The sequence below is a fragment of the Lithobates pipiens genome, unplaced genomic scaffold (assembly GCF_037356315.1).
Source record: "Lithobates pipiens isolate NorthernLeopardFrog02 unplaced genomic scaffold, aLitPip1_a1.2 Scaffold_18, whole genome shotgun sequence".
In the NCBI taxonomy this organism is placed as follows: Eukaryota; Metazoa; Chordata; class Amphibia; order Anura; family Ranidae; genus Lithobates; species Lithobates pipiens.
Genome location: NW_027507758.1, coordinates 2,719,479 through 2,741,370, shown reverse-complemented (window position 1 = coordinate 2,741,370; position 21,892 = coordinate 2,719,479). Strand labels below are relative to the sequence as shown.

The window sequence follows — 21,892 nt, the reverse complement described above, 5'->3', positions numbered from 1 at the left end:
TATTCTCTCACCGTGTCGTGGCTGGTGGGCGGCGTGGATCTACCTCTGGGGCCCCTTCTCCGGAACGAGCAACCTCCTGGCTCCTGGCGGTCGTCCTGCATGGTGGAATATGGGTAAGTCTCCGCTTATACTGTCACCCCCCTGACATGACCAATGGCTAAGATTTTGTCCCTTAATGTCCATGGACTGAATTCTAACGGGAAACGGCATCTGGCACTTAGGGAATTCAGGCAGTCAGGAGCGGATATAGTCTTTGTCCAGGAGACACACTTTGATAAGGGGGGGTCCTTCGCTTTCGCCTCTAGATATTTTCTGTTAGCTTACCTATCCTCGGGCCCTCACAGGAAGGCCGGCGTGGCCATCCTGATACGTCGCGGAGCTCCTTTTACCTACCTCGATCACTATGGTGATCCCGGGGGAGGCTTCTTGATTCTTAAAGGCAACTGGGGTTCACAGCCGATCACCCTATGCACCCTGTACGCCCCCAACGTCCGCCAACATGGCTTTCTTTCCAAACTCATGTCTCGTCTGTTCAAGTCGGACCATGGTTACTTGGTGGTGGGGGGTGACTTTAACCTGGCTCACTCCGCTATTGCGGACCGTTTGGCGACGACGACCCGGCCTCCCTCTGCTAAAGCTCTTAGGGATTCGAAACTATTCCGCCAGTTGACCCGTAGACACGCTCTCTTTGACGTCTGGCGGGCCCTTCACCCGGCGGACCGCCAGTACACGTTCTATTCGGCCCCGCACCAGTTGCACTCCCGCATAGACTACTTCTTTACTAATAACTCCACGCTGAGAGTGGCCCGCCGGGCCCATATCCTGCCGATTTCATGGTCGGACCACGCGCCGATCCTGCTGACATTAGATCTAGCGGCCCCTGTAATTAGACCCTACAATTGGAAACTTAACACCTTTCTCCTGCAACATTCCCCCTCACAGGCGGAAATGACCTCCACCCTGAAACTTTACTTCGCTGAGAATGCGACCCCGGACGTTACTCTCCCCACTCTGTGGGAGGCCCATAAGGCGGTCATTCGCGGAAAGTGCATGGCTCTTTCTTCTGCTTTAAAGAAGGATGCAGAGGCCGCTAAATTGCGGACGGAAAGGGAACTGGGGCAGTTAGAAAGGGATATGCAGGCCTCTCCGTCACTGCGACTCCTCCGGAAGATCACTAGGCTTCGTATGGTGCTTAAGGACCTGGCGCTTCGCCGAGTAGAAAAGGCCATTCTGCGGGTTAGGCAGCTGTATTACGATAGGGGCAACAAGGCGCATTCTCTCTTGGCGAGGAAACTAAACGATAAAACCCTTCTATCCACTCCACATCAGATTAAATCTAAAAACAACACCGTAGTCTCTCACCCTAAGGAGATAGCAGACACATTTGCGAAATTTTACGCGGAGTTGTACAACAGCGACGATATACCTAGTGCTCCCCTGTCGGAGGAGCTCTCCCAGCGCATGCGCCAATATCTGACAGACAGTGGGATCCCCCGCATCCGAGACCTGGATCTGGCCTCCCTGAATATGCCCATCACGGAGGAGGAAATAGAGCTGACCGTCAAGTCGCTACCGGCTCATAAATCCCCGGGCCCGGACGGTTTACCCTACGAATACTACAAAACGTTTCTGCCCCTTCTGCTTCCTTACTTGAGCAGATTGTTTAATGCGTTTTTGTTAAATACCCCGGTCCCTCCCGATATGCAACGCTCCTTCATCACCCTGATACCCAAGCCCGATAAGGACCCCATTCTCTGTGCCAATTATAGGCCCATTGCACTCCTGAATACAGATCTAAAGATCTTTACGAAGCTCCTCTCCCTCCGGCTCAACAGGGTCCTCCCCTCCCTCATCCATAAAGATCAGGTGGGATTTGTCCCTCTCCGCCAAGCCGGCGACAATACTAGGAGGGTCATAAATTTAGTCGACGTGGCGAATAGGGGGGGCACCCCGTCTTTGCTTCTGAGTTTAGATGCGGAAAAGGCATTTGATAGACTGGGGTGGCCCTTCCTGTTCGCCACGTTGCAACACATGGGGATGAGGGGACCGTTTCTGCGGGCCATACGCCACCTTTACTCTAACCCGTCCTCCCAGGTTAAAACCCCCTTCGCTACATCCTCGGCGTTCTCGGTCTCTAATGGCACGCGCCAGGGCTGCCCCCTGTCGCCTCTACTATTTGCTATCTGTGTGGAACCCCTGGCGGCGTCCATTCGGCGGAACCCGGATATCAGGGGCGTCCCGGTTCGGGACAGGGAATTTAAGGTGGCCTTGTTCACGGACGATGTCATTCTCACCCTGACCCAGCCCAGGATATCCTTGCCTAACCTACATAGGGAGTTGGACCGCTACAGCGCCCTATCGGGCTATAAAATTAATGCATCCAAATCGGAAGCCCTCCCGGTAAATATGCCGCCCCAGGAAGTCGAACATCTCCGAGCCACTTTTCCGTACCACTGGAAAACTGATTCCCTGAAATACTTGGGGGTTCATATCACCCCGACCTTTGAATCTCTGTATCAGGCAAACTTCCCGCCCCTGTATGGAGCTATTAGGCACTTACTTTCCCAATGGCGGAAGCACCAAATCTCCCTCTTTGGTAGGATTGCTTCGGTGAAGATGACGATTCTCCCGAAGCTCCTCTACCTTTTCCAGACCCTTCCTATCCCAGTACCTTTTCACCACCTGAGAAAACTACAGGCAGACCTGCTTGATTTTACATGGAATTACAAGCGTCATAGAATCCCTCGTTCGGTAATGACAGCCTCTCGCTCAGCCGGGGGATTGGCGTTTCCGGATCTTGTAAAGTATTTCCAGGCAGCTCAGCTCCGGGCAGTGACCTCTTGGTTCACCCAGAGGTCGTACAACCGATGGACGGAAATTGAGAAGCTCTGGATGGCCCCAGTGCATCCTAACAGTATGCTATGGAGCGCTCCAGCGTTGACCCCCCGGACCCAGCTGCTAGGATCTATGTCCCATTTACAGAGCCTATGGCGCAAGCTTACTAAGATACATGTCTTGTCCTCGGACAAATCGCTCCTGACGTCCTTCCTGTACCACCCTAAGATGCCAGACAGCCTGACGTATGCGATGTCCCACCCGTGGTCGTCCCGGAACCTCTTCCATCTGGGGACCTTAGTGGACCCCAGATCGCGGAGAATGTTGTCTTATGCTGATCTTCAGTCCAAATTTGACCTCCCGAGACAGAGCTTCTATAGCTACCTGCAGATACGGCATTTCGCCCAGACCATATCCTCTGACCTGCGATTCTCCCCTCCCTCCGCTTTCGAGACCATAATCCTAGAGGGCATGGCCCAAAGGGGATTGATATCAGCTATATATAAAATTCTTAATGCACCCCCGTTAGCTTCGGTACGCAGACATGCTTATATGCTCCGGTGGGAGGAACAGCTGGGGGAGGAGTTAACGGACGAGCAATGGCAGACGATATGGTCCCAGGCCTCGAAAAGCTCTCTATGCACGCTCTACAGGGAGAACGCGTACAAAATTTTGTTTTTCTGGTACATGACCCCAGACGTCCTTCACGCCATTTACCCTACCACCTCTGACAGATGCTGGAGGTGCTTGACTCACAAAGGCACGTTGTTCCACATTTTTTGGCAATGTCCCCTGGTGGTCCCCTTCTGGGAGGGGGTCCGGCACCTTTTGTCGGATCTCTTGGACCGGCGGGTGGTTCTGGATCCTAAGACCTTCTTGTTGGGTATCCCTTTCCCTAAATTGACGAAGTCCCGCAAGACATTGTCACGACATATCCTGACAGCGGCGAGATGCCTAATAGCCCTACATTGGAAAAAGGTACTGCCCCCCGCTGTCGGAGCACTCCATGCTAGAGTTCAGGACGTGGAGTTGATGGAGAGGATGACCGCCAGGATCCGGGACAGGCTTGAGGCCCACGATGTGGTCTGGAGCCCTTGGAACTTACGGGAGCTCCGGAGGTGAAAATGCCGCAGGGACCACACATGGTAACTATACCCCCTGCCTTTCCTTACCCCTCCTCCCCCACGTTCCCCTCTCCCTCCTTTTTCTTTTCTCTTCTCTTTTTCTCCTATGCTATTCTCTCTCTCATTTCCCTCACCCCTCTTATTTCCTATCCTTCTCGTCTCTGCTCTCGTTTTTCTTCTCTCTCAACTGCTTGGTATTCTTATATCTCTCTGCCAGTCTCTTTCTCCGTTTTCCTCATGGCTGGTGTTCCTCCGTGCCTTGTTGCTCCTCTAGCGCACTACTTCGTAGATGCTGTTTCTCATGAGAAGTTAATACTGTTGGTAGCTGTTTATGATTGGGTGCGGGGCTACCCTACTGGACCCTGAGGTGGGCAATGCCACTTGTTGACTGACGGGTTCGGCCCGGTTGTTCGCGGGGGGCCCCCCCCCGGGCTGGCAGTTGCCGGTCCTGGGGGGGCCTGCTGGAACGGGCCGCTGGATGGGTGGTCCCTGCAGCCCTCTATTATCTATTCTAACTGTTCTACTATGATGTAGTAATGCATGATGTGTAATGCACTCTTTGAATATAAATAAATATGTTATTTGAAAAAAAAAAAAGTGGGGTTTTTTTTTCAAAATTTTCGCTCTTTTTTCACTTATATCGCAAAAAATAAAAAAACCCCAAAAGAAATCTCTATGTGTATGAAAAAAAAATGATAAATATGTTGTTTGTGTACAGTGTTACCTGACTGAGTAATTGTCATTCAAAGTGTGAGAGCGCTGAAAGCTGAACATTGGTCTGGAAAGGAAGGAGTATAAATGCCGGTATTGAAGGGGTTAATTTGTACAGAAATGACCTGGAGGAGGGGGATGGGGGAAACAGTCCAATCTCTGTATTTGCGATAAGAAGCCAAGCCGGGCAATAACTTCTCCGCACGATGTGGAAACCTTCCAAGAAGATCTGACCAAATCAATGGGGGGAGGGGCAACTACACATGGCAAATGAGGATCAATGTAGAGAGATGTAAAATAATGTATTTGGGGGGCAAAATTCTGAATGTAATCTATAGACTGGGGGGAGGGGAACCTCTGGGGGGATCTAGGATGGAGAAGGACTGGTGACCCCACAATATATAAATATCGGACTGGTGACCCCACAATTTATATAAATACCGGACTGGTGACCCCACAATATATAAATACTGGACTGGTGACCCCACAATATATAAATACCGGACTGGTGACCCCACAATATATAAAATTATTAATACCATAAAGTGACCCCATAATATATATATACCGGACTGGCAACCACACAATATATAAATACCGGACTGGTGACCCCACAAAATATAAATACAAGACTGGTGACCCCACAATATATAAATACCGGACTGGTGACCACACAGTATATAAATACTGGACTGGTGACCCCACAATATATAAATACCATACTGGTGACCCCACAATATATAAATACAAGACTGGTGACCCCACAATATATAAATACCGGACTGGTGACCCCACAGTATATAAACACCGGACCGGTGACCCCACAATATATAAATACCGGACTGGTGACCACACAAAATATAAATACAAGACTGGTGACCCCGCAATATATAAACACAAGACTGGTGACCCCACAATATATAAATACCGGACTGCTGACCACACAGTATATAAATATTGGACTGGTGACCCCACAATATATAAATAGCGGACTGGTGACCCCGCAATATATAAATATTGGACTGGTGACCCCGCAATATATAAATATTGGACTGGTGACCCCGCAATATATAAATATTGGACTGGTGACCCCACAATATATAAATAAAAGACTGGCAACCACACAATATATAAATTCAAGACTGGTGACCTCACAATATATAGAAATTGGACTGGTGACCCCACAATATATAAATACCGGACTGGTAACCACACAATATATAAATACCGGACTGGTGACCCCACAATATATAAATACCGGACTGGTAACCACACAATATATAAATATCGGACTGGTGACCCCACAATATATAAATACCGGACTGGTAACCACACAATATATAAATATCGGACTGGTGACCCCACAATATATAAATATCGGACTGGTGACCTCAGCAGTATAACAAGACTCGTGGCCACTCATTAAAATGAGAAGAAAAGAGGTTGAACCTTGCTCTATGTAGCGGGTTGTTTGCTGTAATGCCCGGTACACATGACCGGACTTTCCGGCAGAAAAGGTCGGACGGAATCTTTCCGTCGGATAATCGGAAGGTGTTTGGGCCTCATCTGACTCTTTTTCTTCTGAGGGATCTAGAAATAGAACATGCTGGAAATATTTCCGACGGAAGCGACTCGTATCGGGAATTCCGCCGGTCTGTGCGCCGCTCCGAAGGACCAGAACCGACGCTGTGAAGGAGACGGAAGCGATCGGCGCGGTAAATCGAGCGTTCCCATTGGACAGCACATTCCTCACGCTGCTCATTCTCCCATCTTCAGATTCTTTTCTTCTTTCTTCATCATTTCTCCTCTTCTCAGGAATTATATTCTAGTTGTTAGAAGTCGGATCTCCAGAACAATCTTTACAATTATTCTTCATTCTCCTCTTTTATCATTTTTTATTTCATGAAGATTTATTTTCGGATTTCGGAATTATTTTCTAGGGATCTCCATAGAATTTGATGTTACCACAATAACATTATTATCTTGTATTTCTTATCCCCCTCGAGGAGGTAGGTGTCCCTCGTCAATATGACATTGTCTTTTAGAAATGTACCTACCTACTCACAAACAAACTGAATAAAACACAAAGGAAAGTATTTTCTGAAAATAAAATCTCCATTTATTCCGGGTAACAAAATAAAGAGGAAGGCAACGCCGGAGAAACTTTTGGAATTTGTGAAACCTTTTGGCCCCCAGGGCACAATTCAATCCTGTGGAAAAGAAAATTGGGATCTTGAGGAGTCCATATAATAGGGAGCACAATATGGACCAGGAATGCCAGAGATCAGGACCAGCCGCAGATGACAGATCTATCCCCAGGCTGTGGCACTACCATAGCCTGCGTCCTCTGAGCCCAGGTCATCACTTTCTTCTCTTCACTGCGGCCTTCCTTGGAGGCTGCGCTTCTGGTGGTGGACTTGTGGCAAGAAGAGGAGGGAGGAGGAGGGAGGAGGAGGGAGGAGGAGGAGGAGGAGGAGGAGGAGGAGGATGGGCTTGCCCATATATGTGGCTGTCCTCACTCAGCTGACCCCTCAACCCCTTCTGAAGGGCCTCATAAAAAATGTCCTCACCGAGGAGGCATTGGTCCTTCTGTAAGTCCAGCAACCTGGTGGCTAGAAAGCAGGCATAGGCCTCTTCAGAGTTGAGGGGCTCCTCAGGAAATGGTTGACATCCCTACTGAGGCCCAGTGCTGCGTTCTCCGTCACTGTCCTCATCCTGGGCCTCAGAGGGGAGGCACCTAGGATTGGGCGAGGGCTCCTACTGGGCCTAGCCACCTCCTGGCTGCCTCTGGGCACGGCCTCCTCCTGACTGACACTTGACACGGCCTCCTCCTGGCTGCCACTTTCCAGAACCTCCTCCTGGCTGCCGCTGGGCACGGCCTCCTCCTGGCTGACGCTGGGCACGGCCTCCTCCTGACTGACACGGCCTCCTCCTGGCTGCCACTTTCCAGACCCTCCTCCTGGCTGCCGCTGGGCACGGCCTCCTCCTGGCTGACGCTTTCCAGACCCTCCTCCTGGCTGACGCTTTCCAGACCCTCCTCCTGGCTGACATTTCCAGACCCTCCTGGCTGACGCTTTCCAGATCCTCTTCCTGGCTGCCGATGGGCACGGCCTCCTCCTGGCTGCCGATGGGCACGGCCTCCTCCTGGCTGGCGATGGGCACGGCCTCCTCCTGGCTGGCGATGGGCACGGCCTCCTCCTGGCTGCCGCTGGGAACGGCCTCCACCTGGCTGATGCTTTGGCAAGGCCTCCTCCTGGCTGACGCTTTGGCACGGCCTCCTCCTGGCTGACACTTTGGCACGGCCTCCTCCTGGCTGACGCTGGGCACGGCCTCCTCCTGGCTGACGCTGGGCACGGCCTCATCCTGGCTGCCGCTGAGCACGGCCTCATCCTGGCTGACGCTGAGCACGGCCTCCAGCTGGCTGCCGCTGGGCACGGCCTCCACCTGGCTGACTTTTTCCAGACCCTCCTCCTGGCTGACGCTTTCCAGACCCTCCTCCTGGCTGGCGCTTTGGCACGGCCTCTTCCTGGTTGCCGCTGGGCACGGCCTCCTCCTGGCTGATGATTTCCAGACCCTCCTCCTGGCTGACGCTTTCCAGACCCTCCTCCTGGCTGACGCTTTCCAGACCCTCCTCCTGGCTGACGCTTTCCAGACCCTCCTCCTGGCTGACGCTTTCCAGACCCTCCTCCTGGCTGACGCTTTCAAGACCCTCCTCCTGGCTGACGCTTTCAAGACCCTCCTCCTGGCTGACGCTTTCAAGACCCTCCTCCTGGCTGACGCTTTCAAGACACTCCTCCTGCCTGATGCTTTCAAGACCCTCCTCCTTGCTGACGCTTTCCCGACCCTCCTCCTGGTTGCCGCTGGGCACGGCCTCCTCCTGGCTGCCGCTGGGCACGGCCTCCTCCTGGCTGCCGCTGGGCACGGCCTCCTCCTGGCTGCCGCTGCTACTGGTTGCTTGAGCAACGTTTGTTCCTAACTCCCCTGTGTAACCTGTTTACCTGTCTTCTCGTGATCTGATCTCCTGTGTACCGACCGGGCTTGTTCTGATTACGTTGTCTGCAGCCCGCCCTGACCTTGGCTCACTACCTGACTTTCCTTGCTTCATCCATCCATCCTTCTCTACAGTGTCTTCGGGTACTAACCTAGCAAGCAGGGTGAACCCGGGGTCGTGACCTGGGGTTAGCACGCAGCTAATCTAAACCTTCGTGAGAGGGTCCCTGACAGAACACCGGCTGACTCTTAGATTCCACACCCCGGGGGATCCCGTGTCACCTGCTCGCCTGAGGGTTCACTGTGAGTTGCACCATGACACATATGCTACAATGTTGGCACCAGGAAAAAGAAACTGGTTTTACATACACTTAACCGTACAGAAACCTGAGCAATTCAAACTGAGCGAGTGACGAGAAAGATATATAAGTAGAGAGGTTGCCTTCAGTGATGGCCAAAACATTGGCTAGATCCATAGATATTGAGCAGCTGAATCTCTATGTAACAATGGTGTAAAGCAGTGGTCTCCAAACTGTGGCCCGGGGGCCAGATACGGCACTTTGCTTTTGTAGCAGATGACATTTGGGATCAAATGCCACACGCATTGTAAATTTAGTTTTTGTCTCAGGACCTTACAGTACTGAGGGGTAATCGTGTAGGTAAGCCTAAAACCAGTCTGGCCAGGCCATTATTGATATTCTGCCTGGTCATGTGAGCGGTGAGGTGCACATGACAGGCTAGAACCAGGTCTGGTTGGATGTTTGGGTATCGGACCTCTCTGAGTCAATCAGCGGGAGTGCCAGGCCTGCTGAGGAGTTTGGGAGGGGGTACTTAAGCAGGTGTGGGTCACGTGTTCGGGGATCCGGAGTTGTTCATGAGACCCGTGTGGTCTATTCTGGTTCCAGGATGGGGTATCCCCGTGAGGGGTCACAGGGTGTCTGACATGCCACAGCATGTTCCTATCAGAGGCCCCTGATATACCCTTCTGGTCTGGGGTGAGGATTTGTCTGTTCCCAAGTCTCGCAACCTGCTGGTCCGAGGAGCTGTAACTGAGGGAGGATTCAGAGTGTCTGGGTGTCCGGGTGTGCTCTCGGCTTGGAGAGACACCACAGCTCATGCAAGTGATCGGGGGAGGACTCTTCGGAGGAGGGCCGGCAAGTGGAATCCTGAGAAGTGCCTGGTTACTGAGTTGAGAAGGACATTGACGAGTCCGCACTTTTCCAGTACCTCAAATGAAGCTGGAGACGTTCCAGGTACGGAGGAAAAAGGTTCCTGTTTATCTTCAGTTGATTGTTCAAGTTTTGAGTCAACGTGCCGACAGCCATGATGTCTGGCTAGAGGTCTGTTCAGCCTTGAAGTGCCCAGCTGCGAGTGGCTACTCTCTGGGTGGAAGTAGAGACTTTGTTACAACCAGCAGTTCAAGGTACCTGAGTTCTTCACCCCGTGCCCTCTGTTCCCTAAGAGACTGTGTTTTGTGAAAGTTCTACTGCAAAATAAAACCTTTTGAAAGGACTTTATCTGTGTCAGTGTACAAGTCGTTGGGTGTCCACCCTGGGAACCCCTAGATGTGGAGGAGCAGGCCGAGAGAAGGTAACCGGTAAGCCCATTCAGTCCAGTCCACCCTGCAACGGGTTATAGGCGCTACATTAGGATCACAGGCAGCAATTATAACCCCCATCATTGGTGTTACTGGAAGGAATTATAACCACCAACATTGGGGTTATTGGCAACAATTATAAACCCCAACAGAAGAGTCAAAGGCAGCAATTATACACCCCTACATTGGGGTTACTGGTAGCTATTATAACCCCCAATGTTGGGGTCACTGGAAGCAATCATAACTCAAATCTTTGGGGGTCACTGGCCACAATTATAATCCCAAACATTGGGGTTACTGGTAGCTATTATAACCCCCCAACATTGGGGTAACTGTTAGCAATTATAACCCCGAACATGGGGTCACTGGAAGCAAATATAACCCCCAAAATTGTGGTCACTGACGCCAATTATGACTCCAACATTGGGGTCACTGGTAGCAATTATAACCCCCAACATTGGGGTCACTGGTAGCAATTATAACCCCCAACATTGGGGTCACTGGCAGCAATTATATCCCCCAAAATTGGGGTCACTAGCACCAATTATGACTCCAACATTGGGGTCACTGGAAGCAATTATAACCACAGATATTGGGGTCACTGGCAGCAAATATAACGCCAGCATTGGAGTCACTGGTAGCAATTATAACCCCTAACATTGGGGTCACTGGTAGCAATTATAACCCCCAACATTGGGGTCACTGGTAGCAATTATAACCCCCAACATTGGGGTCACTGGTAGCAATTATAACCCTCGACATTGGGGTCACTGGTAGTAAATATAACCCTCAACATTGGGGTCACTGGTAGCAATTATAACTCCCAACATTGGGGTCACTGGTAGCAATTATAACGACCAACATTGGTGTCCCCCCCCCCGTGATTATACAGATAGATGTTTCTTTCTTATGGGGGGTAATAAAGTGATATAACATATATTGTATGGTGGGGGGTTTGATAGTTCTATTGGCAATCAGAGGTGTGTATAGTGAGGAATGGTCGGGTAATGGAGGAGGATTATTGGCTGGTACTGGATATATAATATATACCAGAAATAAGTGACCCCCCTCCCCCTCCCAATCATTGTGATATGATAGTAATTGTACCCTCCCCCTAGCAATATAAATCTTAGATTTAATGGGGTACAGGGGGCGCTATAACATCCAAACCTCCAACCCAAATATGATCAATAAATTAAACAACTCATCACCATTCATAACATATTTCACCGCCTCCCCCATCCCCCGCTTATATATATATATATATTATTATTGTGGTGATTATATATATATATATATATATATAAATATTAGGGTGATATATATATATATAATTATTACAATGCAGTCACATAGAGTGAGGTCAGTTGTTGCCATGGCAACGCAACCCCAGGTGCCTCATTAGCATAAACGGTTAGCACGTCCATACAAGGCAGCGGTGGGAGGAGTCAGGTGATGTCATCGGCAGCGGTGGGAGGAGCCAAGTGATGATATCTGGCAGCAGCGTCAGTTGGTCCTCAGACTGCGATAGAGATTGGAGGAAGAAGGACGGAGTTTTGTATTCTCTGCAGTTTTTGCTCATTATTTGATAACAGAATAATGTGTCTGTTTCGGATGATGAACGTTTGTCAGATACGGAACCTTCTGAACACCAACAAAGAAGGAAATATAATTGTCATGCTGGGACTCTGGATGTTCCAGCACCTGAAATTCCCACCAAGCTTCGCTATTGGTTAGTAATATTTATAAATTTTAATATATATATATATATATATAAATATATATATATATATATAAATAAAATATATATATTAATATATATATATATATATATATATATATATATATGTGGGGGGGTGACATGCGGGGTGATATATGTGTGTATTTATATATATATATATATATATATATATATATATATATATATACTGTATATACTCGTGTATAAGCCGAGCCTCGGATTACTCCAGTCAAGCACTTTTCTGCAGCATAGAATGACATTTTCCAAACCTACTTTGGGGCCCCGTATCTCTGGGCCACTTGGTGCTAGGAGCACCAAATTTGGTGTGCAAACACAGTGGAACGAGCACTACAACGTGCAACAAAGCTGGGGCTCCTAGCACTAAGTGGCCCCGAGGTACGGGCCCCAAATTTGGTCAACTATGTCCATCTGCAGCAATGTAATTTCCAGAGACCCCAAATGTTGGCTGCAGATAGGGGGCTTCTAGGGACCCTTAACTGCCGAGTTTGAAATTTCGGGGGACCTATTGCTGCAAATGGGCATTGTTCATCTCAGCTTATACTCAAGTCAATACGTTTTCCTAGTTTTTTGTCGTAAAATCAGGTACCTCGGCTTATACTCCCGTATATACAGTATATATATTTATGTGGGGGGAGGGGTGACATGCGTTGTAATATAATATACACACAGTGGGGCTTCAACTAATGATTATTTTCATAAGCAATTAGTTGGCTGATTATAGTTTAGATTAATTAATTAATGACCTTAAAATTAGTGGTGTATAATTTAGTTAATATGTAAAGTTTTTAAAAAAGGTCATTTTTTTTTCTTAAATATCTCTATACAATAATAAATATAATTAACCAACTATATGATTAGAGAGCAAAATATCCAATCCACTCTGAGAATACCAGATAGAGGAGATATATACTCTATGTACTATTAGAGGAGATATATACTGTATGTACTATTAGAGGAGATATATGCTGTGTCCCCATCAAATTCCTCCATCAAATTCCTAGACGGCGGGTGTCCCCATCAGATTCCCCCCACAGTGGGTGTCCCCATCAGATTCCCTCCACAGTGGGTGTCCCCATCAGATTCCTCCACAGCGGGTGTCCACATCAGATCCCTCCACAGCAGGTATTCCCATCAGATCCCTCCACAGCAGGTGTCCCCCATCAGATCCCTCCAAAGCAGGTGTCCTCATCAGATCCCTCCACAGCAGGTGTCCCCATCAGATCCCTCCACAGCAGGTATTCCCATCAGATTCCCCCACAGCAGGTGTCCCCATCAGATTCCCCCCACAGCAGGTATTCCCATCAGATTCCCCCCACAGCAGGTGCCATCAGATTCCCCCCACAGCGGGTGTCCCCATCAGATCCCTCCACAGCAGGTGTCCCCATCAGATCCCTCCACAGCAGGTGTCCCCATCAGATCCCTCCACAGCAGGTGTCCCCATCAGATCCCTCCACAGCAGGTGTCCCCATCAGATTCCTTGTTCTGAAACGAAGGACCTCCAGGGACTGGAGAACCACCATATTGTCCATGGATGGTAAACATAGAACAAATCATGTAACATAAGATTCTAATGATGCAGATGACATTCATTTTTATATGTAAAAGAAGAACATTTAAATGTCCACAGATTCTGTCTAACATTAATAAACGATCTGACCATTTTTTTCTCTCTTTAGGTGGAAATGATGAATCCCTTAACCTCAGGGAACCGACCATACGAGTTCCATATACCAGCAAGAGCGAGAAAATCGCAACAACCATGGAGGACAAGGAGATTGAAGCCCCTCCATCAAGCATGGAGGACAAGAAGATTGAAGCCCCTCCATCAAGCATGGAGGGCAAGGAGATTGAAGTCACTCCATCAGTCATGGAGGACAAGAAGATTGAAGCCCCTCCATCAAGCATGGAGGGCAAGAAGATTGAAGTCACTCCATCAAGCATGGAGGACAAGAAGATTGAAGTCACTCCATCAAGCATGAAGGGCAAGGAGATTGAAGTCACTCCATCAGTCGTGGAGGACAAGAAGATTGAAGTCACTCCATCAAGCATGGAGGACAAGAAGATTGAAGTCACTCCATCAAGCATGGAGGACAAGAAGATTGAAGTCACTCCATCAAGCATGGAGGACAAGGAGATTGAAGTCCCTCCATCAAGCATGGAGGGCAAGGAGATTGAAGCCCCTCCATCAAGCATGGAGGGCAAGGAGATTGAAGTCACTCCATCAAGCATGGAGGACAAAGAGGTCGAAGTCACTCCATCAGTCACGGAGGACAAGGAGATTGACTCAACGACTTCCATTCACAATCAAATGTCTTGGTGTTCTCCAACACCTAGCAGCACCACAAACCATTGGACATCTCTATCAGTCCCATGTAGTGGTGACATAATGGAGAAGTCATGTAAGCTATCCATGGAAAACTTCACTTTCCATGGAATTCTTGGACAGGGGGCTTCCGGGAAGGTAATGTTGGCCTCCCATCCTGCCACTACTAATAAGCTGGCAGTGAAGTTCATTAAGAAAAGGAAAGTACTCAATGATGCTGTACATAGTATCTTTACAGAGGTTGATGTGCTGCAACAAACCGGAGGAAGTCCATATATTACACATCTGTATGGAGCATTCCAAACAAAGGTAAGTGTCCTTTTATCTTTCCATTTCTTTCATCTTCTGAGAGGAGATACCACACTGCATTGTGTGCGTATTTCTTCCTCCACCAAAGGGAAATTTTCAATGTCTACAATGTAACCTTTCTCTCTTCTTTTCTCACAGACTTATCTGGCCATTGTACTGGAGCACTTGAATGGCGGGAACCTCCAGGAATTGATCGATGTTGCTCCATTTGATGTCCAAATCTTAAGGTAAGTATAATGACTGGGACACGCTGCAGTCAGGGGTGGCTGACCACTGAACCTGTCCATCCATACACATATATACTATATATCACTTTGATTTGTAAGGATTTTCAGTTCTAATGCATATTTTTCTTTTTCCATCAGATATCTCACCGCGGAACTTGTGTGCGGCCTGCAGTACCTGCATTCTTCTGGGGTTGTCCACAGAGATATCAAGCCGGAGAACATCTTACTGGACCGCAATGGCTACATCAGAATTGCGGATTTCAGCTTGGCCGCAACGAACGTCTCATCTTCTAGGAGGATTAAAGGATGCGTGGGGACACTAACTTATATGGCCCCAGAGGTAAGATAAAGATTCCTCCATCACCTATGCCAGCATGGCGTCACCTCTATCCTTAGCCTGGATAACCTGACAAGCTTATGCTCATCTTCTCTCTCTATTATGTTTCTACAGGTCTTCCGGCGCCAGGAATACTATTCAATGGCTGACTATTACTCCCTGGGAGTAACAATATACAAGATGGCCACGGGAAAACATCCATTCTACACCGACCAGAAGAGCCCTTATGGGTTGCAGGTGGCGATGAATATCAAGCCGCCTCGTTATCCAGAGGACATGGACACTGACCTCAAAGACCTCATTGACCGAGTAAGTAGACAGCATTTCCTTGAACCCGCCATTGAGAACAAATCATGGCAGTTGGAGATTTAATGGAAAGATGACTTTTAGTACATCCCTAAGAACAATGAAAGGGTTAGTTCACAATTTCCAGAAAAACGTCCTATGCAGGTCGGAGTCATCTGTAGATAAACACAAAATGTGTCACTGTGACTAAAGCTAGATAATGCCCTTACTATAGGTGTAGGCCTTTTATGTACCACAAGAAGCCTGACCTGAAAACTCCCAAGACGTTGCTAGGATGTTGCTAAGTAGGGCCCAGACATTACTTGTAACCTGCACCATCACAGGAGCGAGCTCAGAGCTCAGACTTCTCATTGTTTCAGTGTTCTAATTGTATTTTATTTTTCTTTACAGCTCCTCTGTAAAAGCCAAAATCTGCGATCATACCTAGTACAAGACCTCAGGGGGCACCCATTCTTTAAAGGCATCAACTGGAAGGACATGGAGACAAGAAAGACACGGGCGACACTGGATTCACCATCTGTAAGTATACCAATCAGTGAGGATCCTGAGTAAATCTGGGGGGGGGGGGGGGGGGGGTATTTCCATGGCCGGAATTATTTTAACAGAATTTTCACATCCTTCTATGATTTTGATATAGACAAATTCTTGTGAAGGATGAGTTAGTGCAATGTAATGCTTCTTATGACCAATAGAGGAGGCTGAATGAGCCTGCTTGGGGTACTTTTCCACACACTGGGCCGTTGGGGTTCACCAAGCTTTGTTACCATCGATCAGGAATATTAATGAATGACTTTTTCTCTTTCCAGATTCTGCTTGAAGTACCGGATAGAATAATAAAAGTGTCTGAATTTCTGTGCAACGAAGAACGGGACAAACCGATAAACCAAGAGGAAGAGGATCACTTCTGGGACTTCAGCTATGTCAGTGAGAGTCTGCAACTACGATCGCTGTCCTTTCCAACATCATCGGAGGACGCCAAGACCAGGCAACAACCGGAATCCACCTCTAGAAAATCATCAATGGCAGACCATGAAACTCTACTGAGAGAGTGGCAGCTGTTCTATGAGGCTGAGACTGGACAACAACCAGTGTCCTCTCCAACACCATCATTGGCGGATTACGAAGCTCTAGAGAGAGAGTGGCAGCTGTTCTATGAGGCTGAGACTGGACAACAACCAGTGTCCTCTCCAACACCATCATTGGCGGATTTCGAAGCTCTAGAGAGAGAGTGTCAGCTGTTCGATGAGGCTGAGACTGGGCAACAGCCAGTGTCCTCCTCTCCAACACTATCATTGGCGGTCCACGAAGCTCTAGAGAGAGAGTGGCAGATATACTATGAGGCTGAGACTGGGCAACAACCAGTGTCCTCCTCTCCAACACCATCATTGGAGGAATACGAAGCTCTAGAGAGAGAGTGGCAGCTGTTCTATGAGGCTGAGACTGGACAACAACCAGTGTCCTCTCCAACACCATCATTGGCGGATTTCGAAGCTCTAGAGAGAGAGTGTCAGCTGTTCGATGAGGCTGAGACTGGGCAACAGCCAGTTTCCTCCTCTCCAACACTATCATTGGCGGTCCACGAAGCTCTAGAGAGAGAGTGGCAGATATACTATGAGGCTGAGACTGGGCAACAACCAGTGTCCTCCTCTCCAACACCATCATTGGAGGAATACGAAGCTCTAGAGAGAGAGTGTCAGCTGTTCGATGAGGCTGAGACTGGGCAACAGCCAGTTTCCTCCTCTCCAACACTATCATTGGCGGTCCACGAAGCTCTAGAGAGAGAGTGACAGATATACTATGAGGCTGAGACTGGACAACAACCAGTGTCCTCTCCAACGACATCATTGGCGGATTTCGAAGCTCTAGAGAGAGAGTGTCAGCTGTTCTATGAGGCTGAGACTGGGCAACAACCAGTGTCCTCCTCTCCAACACCATCATTGGAGGAATACGAAGCTCTAGAGAGAGAGTGTCACCTATTTGATGAGGCTGAGACTGGGCAACAACCAGTTTCCTCCTCTTCAACACTATCATTGGCGGTCCACGAAGCTCTAGAGAGAGAGTGGCAGATATACTATGAGGCTGAGACTGGGCAACAACCAGTGTCCTCTCCAACTACATCATTGGCGGATTTCGAAGCTCTAGAGAGAGAGTGTCAGCTGTTCTATGAGACTGAGACTGAACAACAACCCGTGTCCTCCTCTTCAACACTATCATTGGCGGTCCACGAAGCTCTAGAGAGAGAGTGGCAGATATACTATGAGGCTGAGACTGGGCAACAACCAACGTCCTCCTCTTCAATATCATCATTGGTGGACCATGAACGTCTACAGAGAGACCGGTAGCTGCTCTATGAGGTTGGGACAAGGAAACAGGGACCTAGGGGGCTAGGCTTTCTCTCTTTCTTCCTCCATCCCCCTCCAGGGCAGCACACTGGTGTAGTAGGCGGCACAGTGGTATAGTGGGCGGTACAATGGTGTAGTGGGCGGCACAGTGGTGTAGTGGGCGGCACAGTGGTGTAGTGGTTAGCACTATCACCTAGCAGCAATAGAGTCGCTGGTTCAAATCCAAACCACGATGCCATCTGCCTGGAGTTTGCATGTTCTCCCTGTGCCAGCGTGGGTTACCTCCGGGTACTCCGGTTTCCTCCCACACTCCAAAGACATGCTCTTTTTCCTTCTCCCTCCACCCCCCTCTCTCTCTCTTTCTCCAAGAGGGTGGAGGGAGAAAGGGAGAGGGGGGATGGAGAAAGAAAGAGGGGGAGTTGGAGGGAGAAGGAAAGAGGGGGGTCTTTCCTTCTCCCTCCAACCCCCTCTCTTTCTTTCTCCATCCCCCCTCTTTCCCTCCCCCATTACCACCCCCCTTTTTCTCTCTCTTTCTCCAAGAGGGTGGAGGGAGAAAGGGAGAGGGGGGATGGAGAAAGAAAGAGGGGGTTGGAGGGAGAAGGAAAGAGGGGGGTCTTTCCTTCTCCCCCCAACCCCCTCTCTTTCTCTCTCCATCCCCCCTCTTTCCCTCCCCCTTCCCCCCCGTCCCCACCCCCCCTTTCATTCTCCATCTCCCCCTCTCTCCCTCCCCCTCTCCCTCCACCCCCCCTCACCCCTCCATCCCCCCTCCTGCTTCTCCCCTACCCCATGGACGTCCAGCATCATCTAGTCCAGCATCATCTAGTCCAGCCATTCTCCACCACACCACATGACCAGACATGGGGGGGTGACCTGGATAGTTTCTGTAGTGTAGAGGTCATCACGTTTGCCTACCAGGCGAAAGGTCCCCGGTTCAAATCCGGGCAGAAACACATCACCCCCCAGTGCTGTATAAGGTGGAAGAGGATGTCTGAATTCCCCCCCGCCATGTGTCTTTTCCGGTAATAAGGTTTCAGGCCTGTAAACTCCCCCCCATCTACCAGGCCTGAGAACACCTCGCCCTCCCATCCCCCTCATTCCTCTTCCCCATCACATTAGGGCGGCACAGTAGTGTAGTGGTTAGCACTCTCGTCTAGCAGTAAGAAGGGTCGCTGGTTTGAATCCCAACCATGACACTACCTGCCTGGAGTTTGCATGTTCTCCCTGTGCCTGCGTGGGTTTCCTCCCACACTACAAAGAAATGCAGGTAGGTTAATTGGCTTCTGTCCAAAATTTGCCCCTAGTATATGAATGGGGACCTTGGATTGTGGGCTCTTGAGGGTAGGGACCGATGTGAGTGTGCAATGTACAGGGATAGGGACAATTGTAGACACTCACTCAGGTTGAACTTGATGGACTGTTGTCTTTATCCAACCTTACTATGTAACTATCACACCCATTGAAATGTCTTAAACAGTGGTCATGTCCAAGATGGCCACCTGAGCGGCTGCGTACTTCAGAGCTCTGCTGGCAGGGGCTGCTAATATCCTCTTGTGACAGAGGCCTTTGGGGGGGACTGAATGCCAGCCTCTTGCCCATCCATTATGGGCCCTGGCATTTGGGGGGAAGGGTGCTCTTTGTGATCTGCATGCCTGGGGACCCCTGAGGTGGTGTTACTCAGATTCAGGTCCATGCCCCCCCCCCCCCCAAGACACACAGACTCTGGATATGCATTTGCCATATTAACAATGTCATCAACTCCAGCCACCTGTCTGTTGTCTTCTTTAATGCAAATGAGTCTAGTCTGGCTTGACAAAGTATTTCACCTATTGTTTGTTTAATTAACATGCTAATTATATAGTTGTCTGCTAAGTGTTTACTAGAGGGGAGGGGGGAGTATCCATGAGCAGTCCAACCTCGTTATCTAACCCCTTGTGTTAAAAGTGTATAAATACTGTATTCTGGTTCTAATAAAGAGTCCATGTCAGCAGCTAAGCAAGTCTCGTCTTGTTTTGTGCTTGGGAGTGGTTGGAATATCTGATATCTATATTCAGAGTGGGAGGAAGTGGTATATGACGGAAGCACTCAAGCGGAGTGTGGGGGATAGGATCTGTCACATCGGTGGCAAGCAGTGGGATGCTTCCTGCAGTCTGGGACATCCAAAATTCCACTTGTATCCAAGGTCCAGATAGCAGACTTCAGTCACCCCAGCGGAGAACTGGATCTGGCATCAGAGTTCCCGGGGCTGCTGTGGATCGTCCTTTCAGCATACACCAGGACTGTGTCTGCAGATGAATACCTGGAGCTCAGGCAGCGGATTCGGGTGGAGCTCTGGATTGGAGCCCTCCAGCTCGCTGGTATAAAGCAGGGCAAGTGCTTTCCAATCCAAGAGCAACGGGCCAGTGACCAACGGGCATTGCAGATGGCATTCTTGGGAGAGCGGCCCCAGGAGCAATGGGTGACTGAGTTGGACAGGCTGGGCCAGCAGGAGATAGAGCTGGACAATCATTATCGGGCTCTGCAATGGCACGCAGAGCAGGGATATGTAGGGGAGACAACAGAATGCTCTCCGGAGGGATATGACTTTGGTGGCCCTGGATTTCTGTGGGAGAGCCTTACAGATCGTTTTGTGTTTGGCGATGGGGGGGAACCTACCCTTGAGGACCTGCGAGAATATAGAGAGGCTATGCTCGGTCTTGCAGGGGTCTCAGAGCTTAAACCTGATCTGGACCATTTTGCTAAGAAAGGAACAGCATCTGAGAAGGGGATACAGGAAACTGCTAGAACACATTTAGCAGCATGCCAGAGAAATGCTGGCAGCCGGACAGAGTAAATGACCTCGGCCCCACACCTACTGAGGTCAACTATTCCTTGCAGCCAAGAAAGGAGATCATGCGGGCAGACTATGTGAGTTCACTTTGCCTGTCTAACGCATGTCCAGACCAGGTGAAGGTCTGGGACCTTGTTAGTCAACCTTTCATGGGGAGAAACGTGACAGACTCACAAAGGACAGAGGCTTTTGGAGGGGACTGAATGCTAGCCTCTTGCCCACCGATTATGGGCCCTGCCATTTAGGGGAATGGTGCTCTTTGTGAGCTGTATGCCTGGGGACCCCTGGGTGGTGTTACTTTGGATTCAGATCCATGCCCCGACCTAAGACACACAGATGTCAGTGATTGCACTATATCAATCGAACTATAAAGATTGAAGTGGTGGAGCTGGAAATGGGAGTTATGAGGCAGGATGTGGACAAACTCTGGTCCTGTGTTACTGAGACAGAGCACCAAGTAGGCCTTGCGGAGGAAACCATCACGGAGCACTCCTACAGACCAAACTCAAAGCACTGGAGTACAAGGCGGATGATGCGGAGAAGCGCAACAGCAGAAAAAATCTCTGCATTGTGGGGCTGGCAGAGGGAGTGGAGGGTAATAACCCTACAGTGTTTGTGGAGGACTTGCTGCGCACCCTGCTACCAAACCACTCCACTCCACTTTCTCCACTTTAATCTGTTGAGCGAGCGTACAGGGTTCTGCCTAGGCCTGGGCCCCTCATACTAATACTCCTCAATTTCTAGGACAGGGATGAGGTGCTTCTTGTCGCCAAGATCCAGAAGCACGTGGCCTACCAGAACAGCAAACTGCTTATCTTCCCGGATTACTCTGTTGAAACGCAGAAGCTCAGGAAATCCTTTGACCAAGTGAAGGCAGCATTGCGGGCCTGCAACATAAAGTATAGCGTCATGTTCCCTGGCCAATTACGGATTCAAGATGGCAAATCGGTTTGCTTTTTTACATCCCTGCGGGAAGCATCAGCCTGGACTGACACCCTGCCTCCCCATCGCTGACCGTCTGGAGGAAGAGGATTACTCCTTCATACTCTATACCATTTTGCCTTTCCGTTTCAGATTCATTTGTAACACAGGGGTATACCCCCTTCTCCTTTTGTTTTATGTTCCTAGTTGCCTGTTGGGGGCCCCCTGCAATAGAATACGTTTTGTACCCCTGTTTTGCAGGAGACTGTTCTTAGTACACT

General features: G+C 49.3%; 1 non-coding gene across 1 annotated transcript; it reads left to right on the top strand.

Annotated features, from left to right (window-relative positions):
* Nucleotides 1-18,740: 18,740 nt before the first annotated feature.
* On the top strand, nucleotides 18,741-18,813 carry TRNAG-ACC (transfer RNA glycine (anticodon ACC)). The gene has a single exon. It is a non-coding gene; the product is annotated as a tRNA-Gly (tRNA).
* Nucleotides 18,814-21,892: the final 3,079 nt, after the last annotated feature.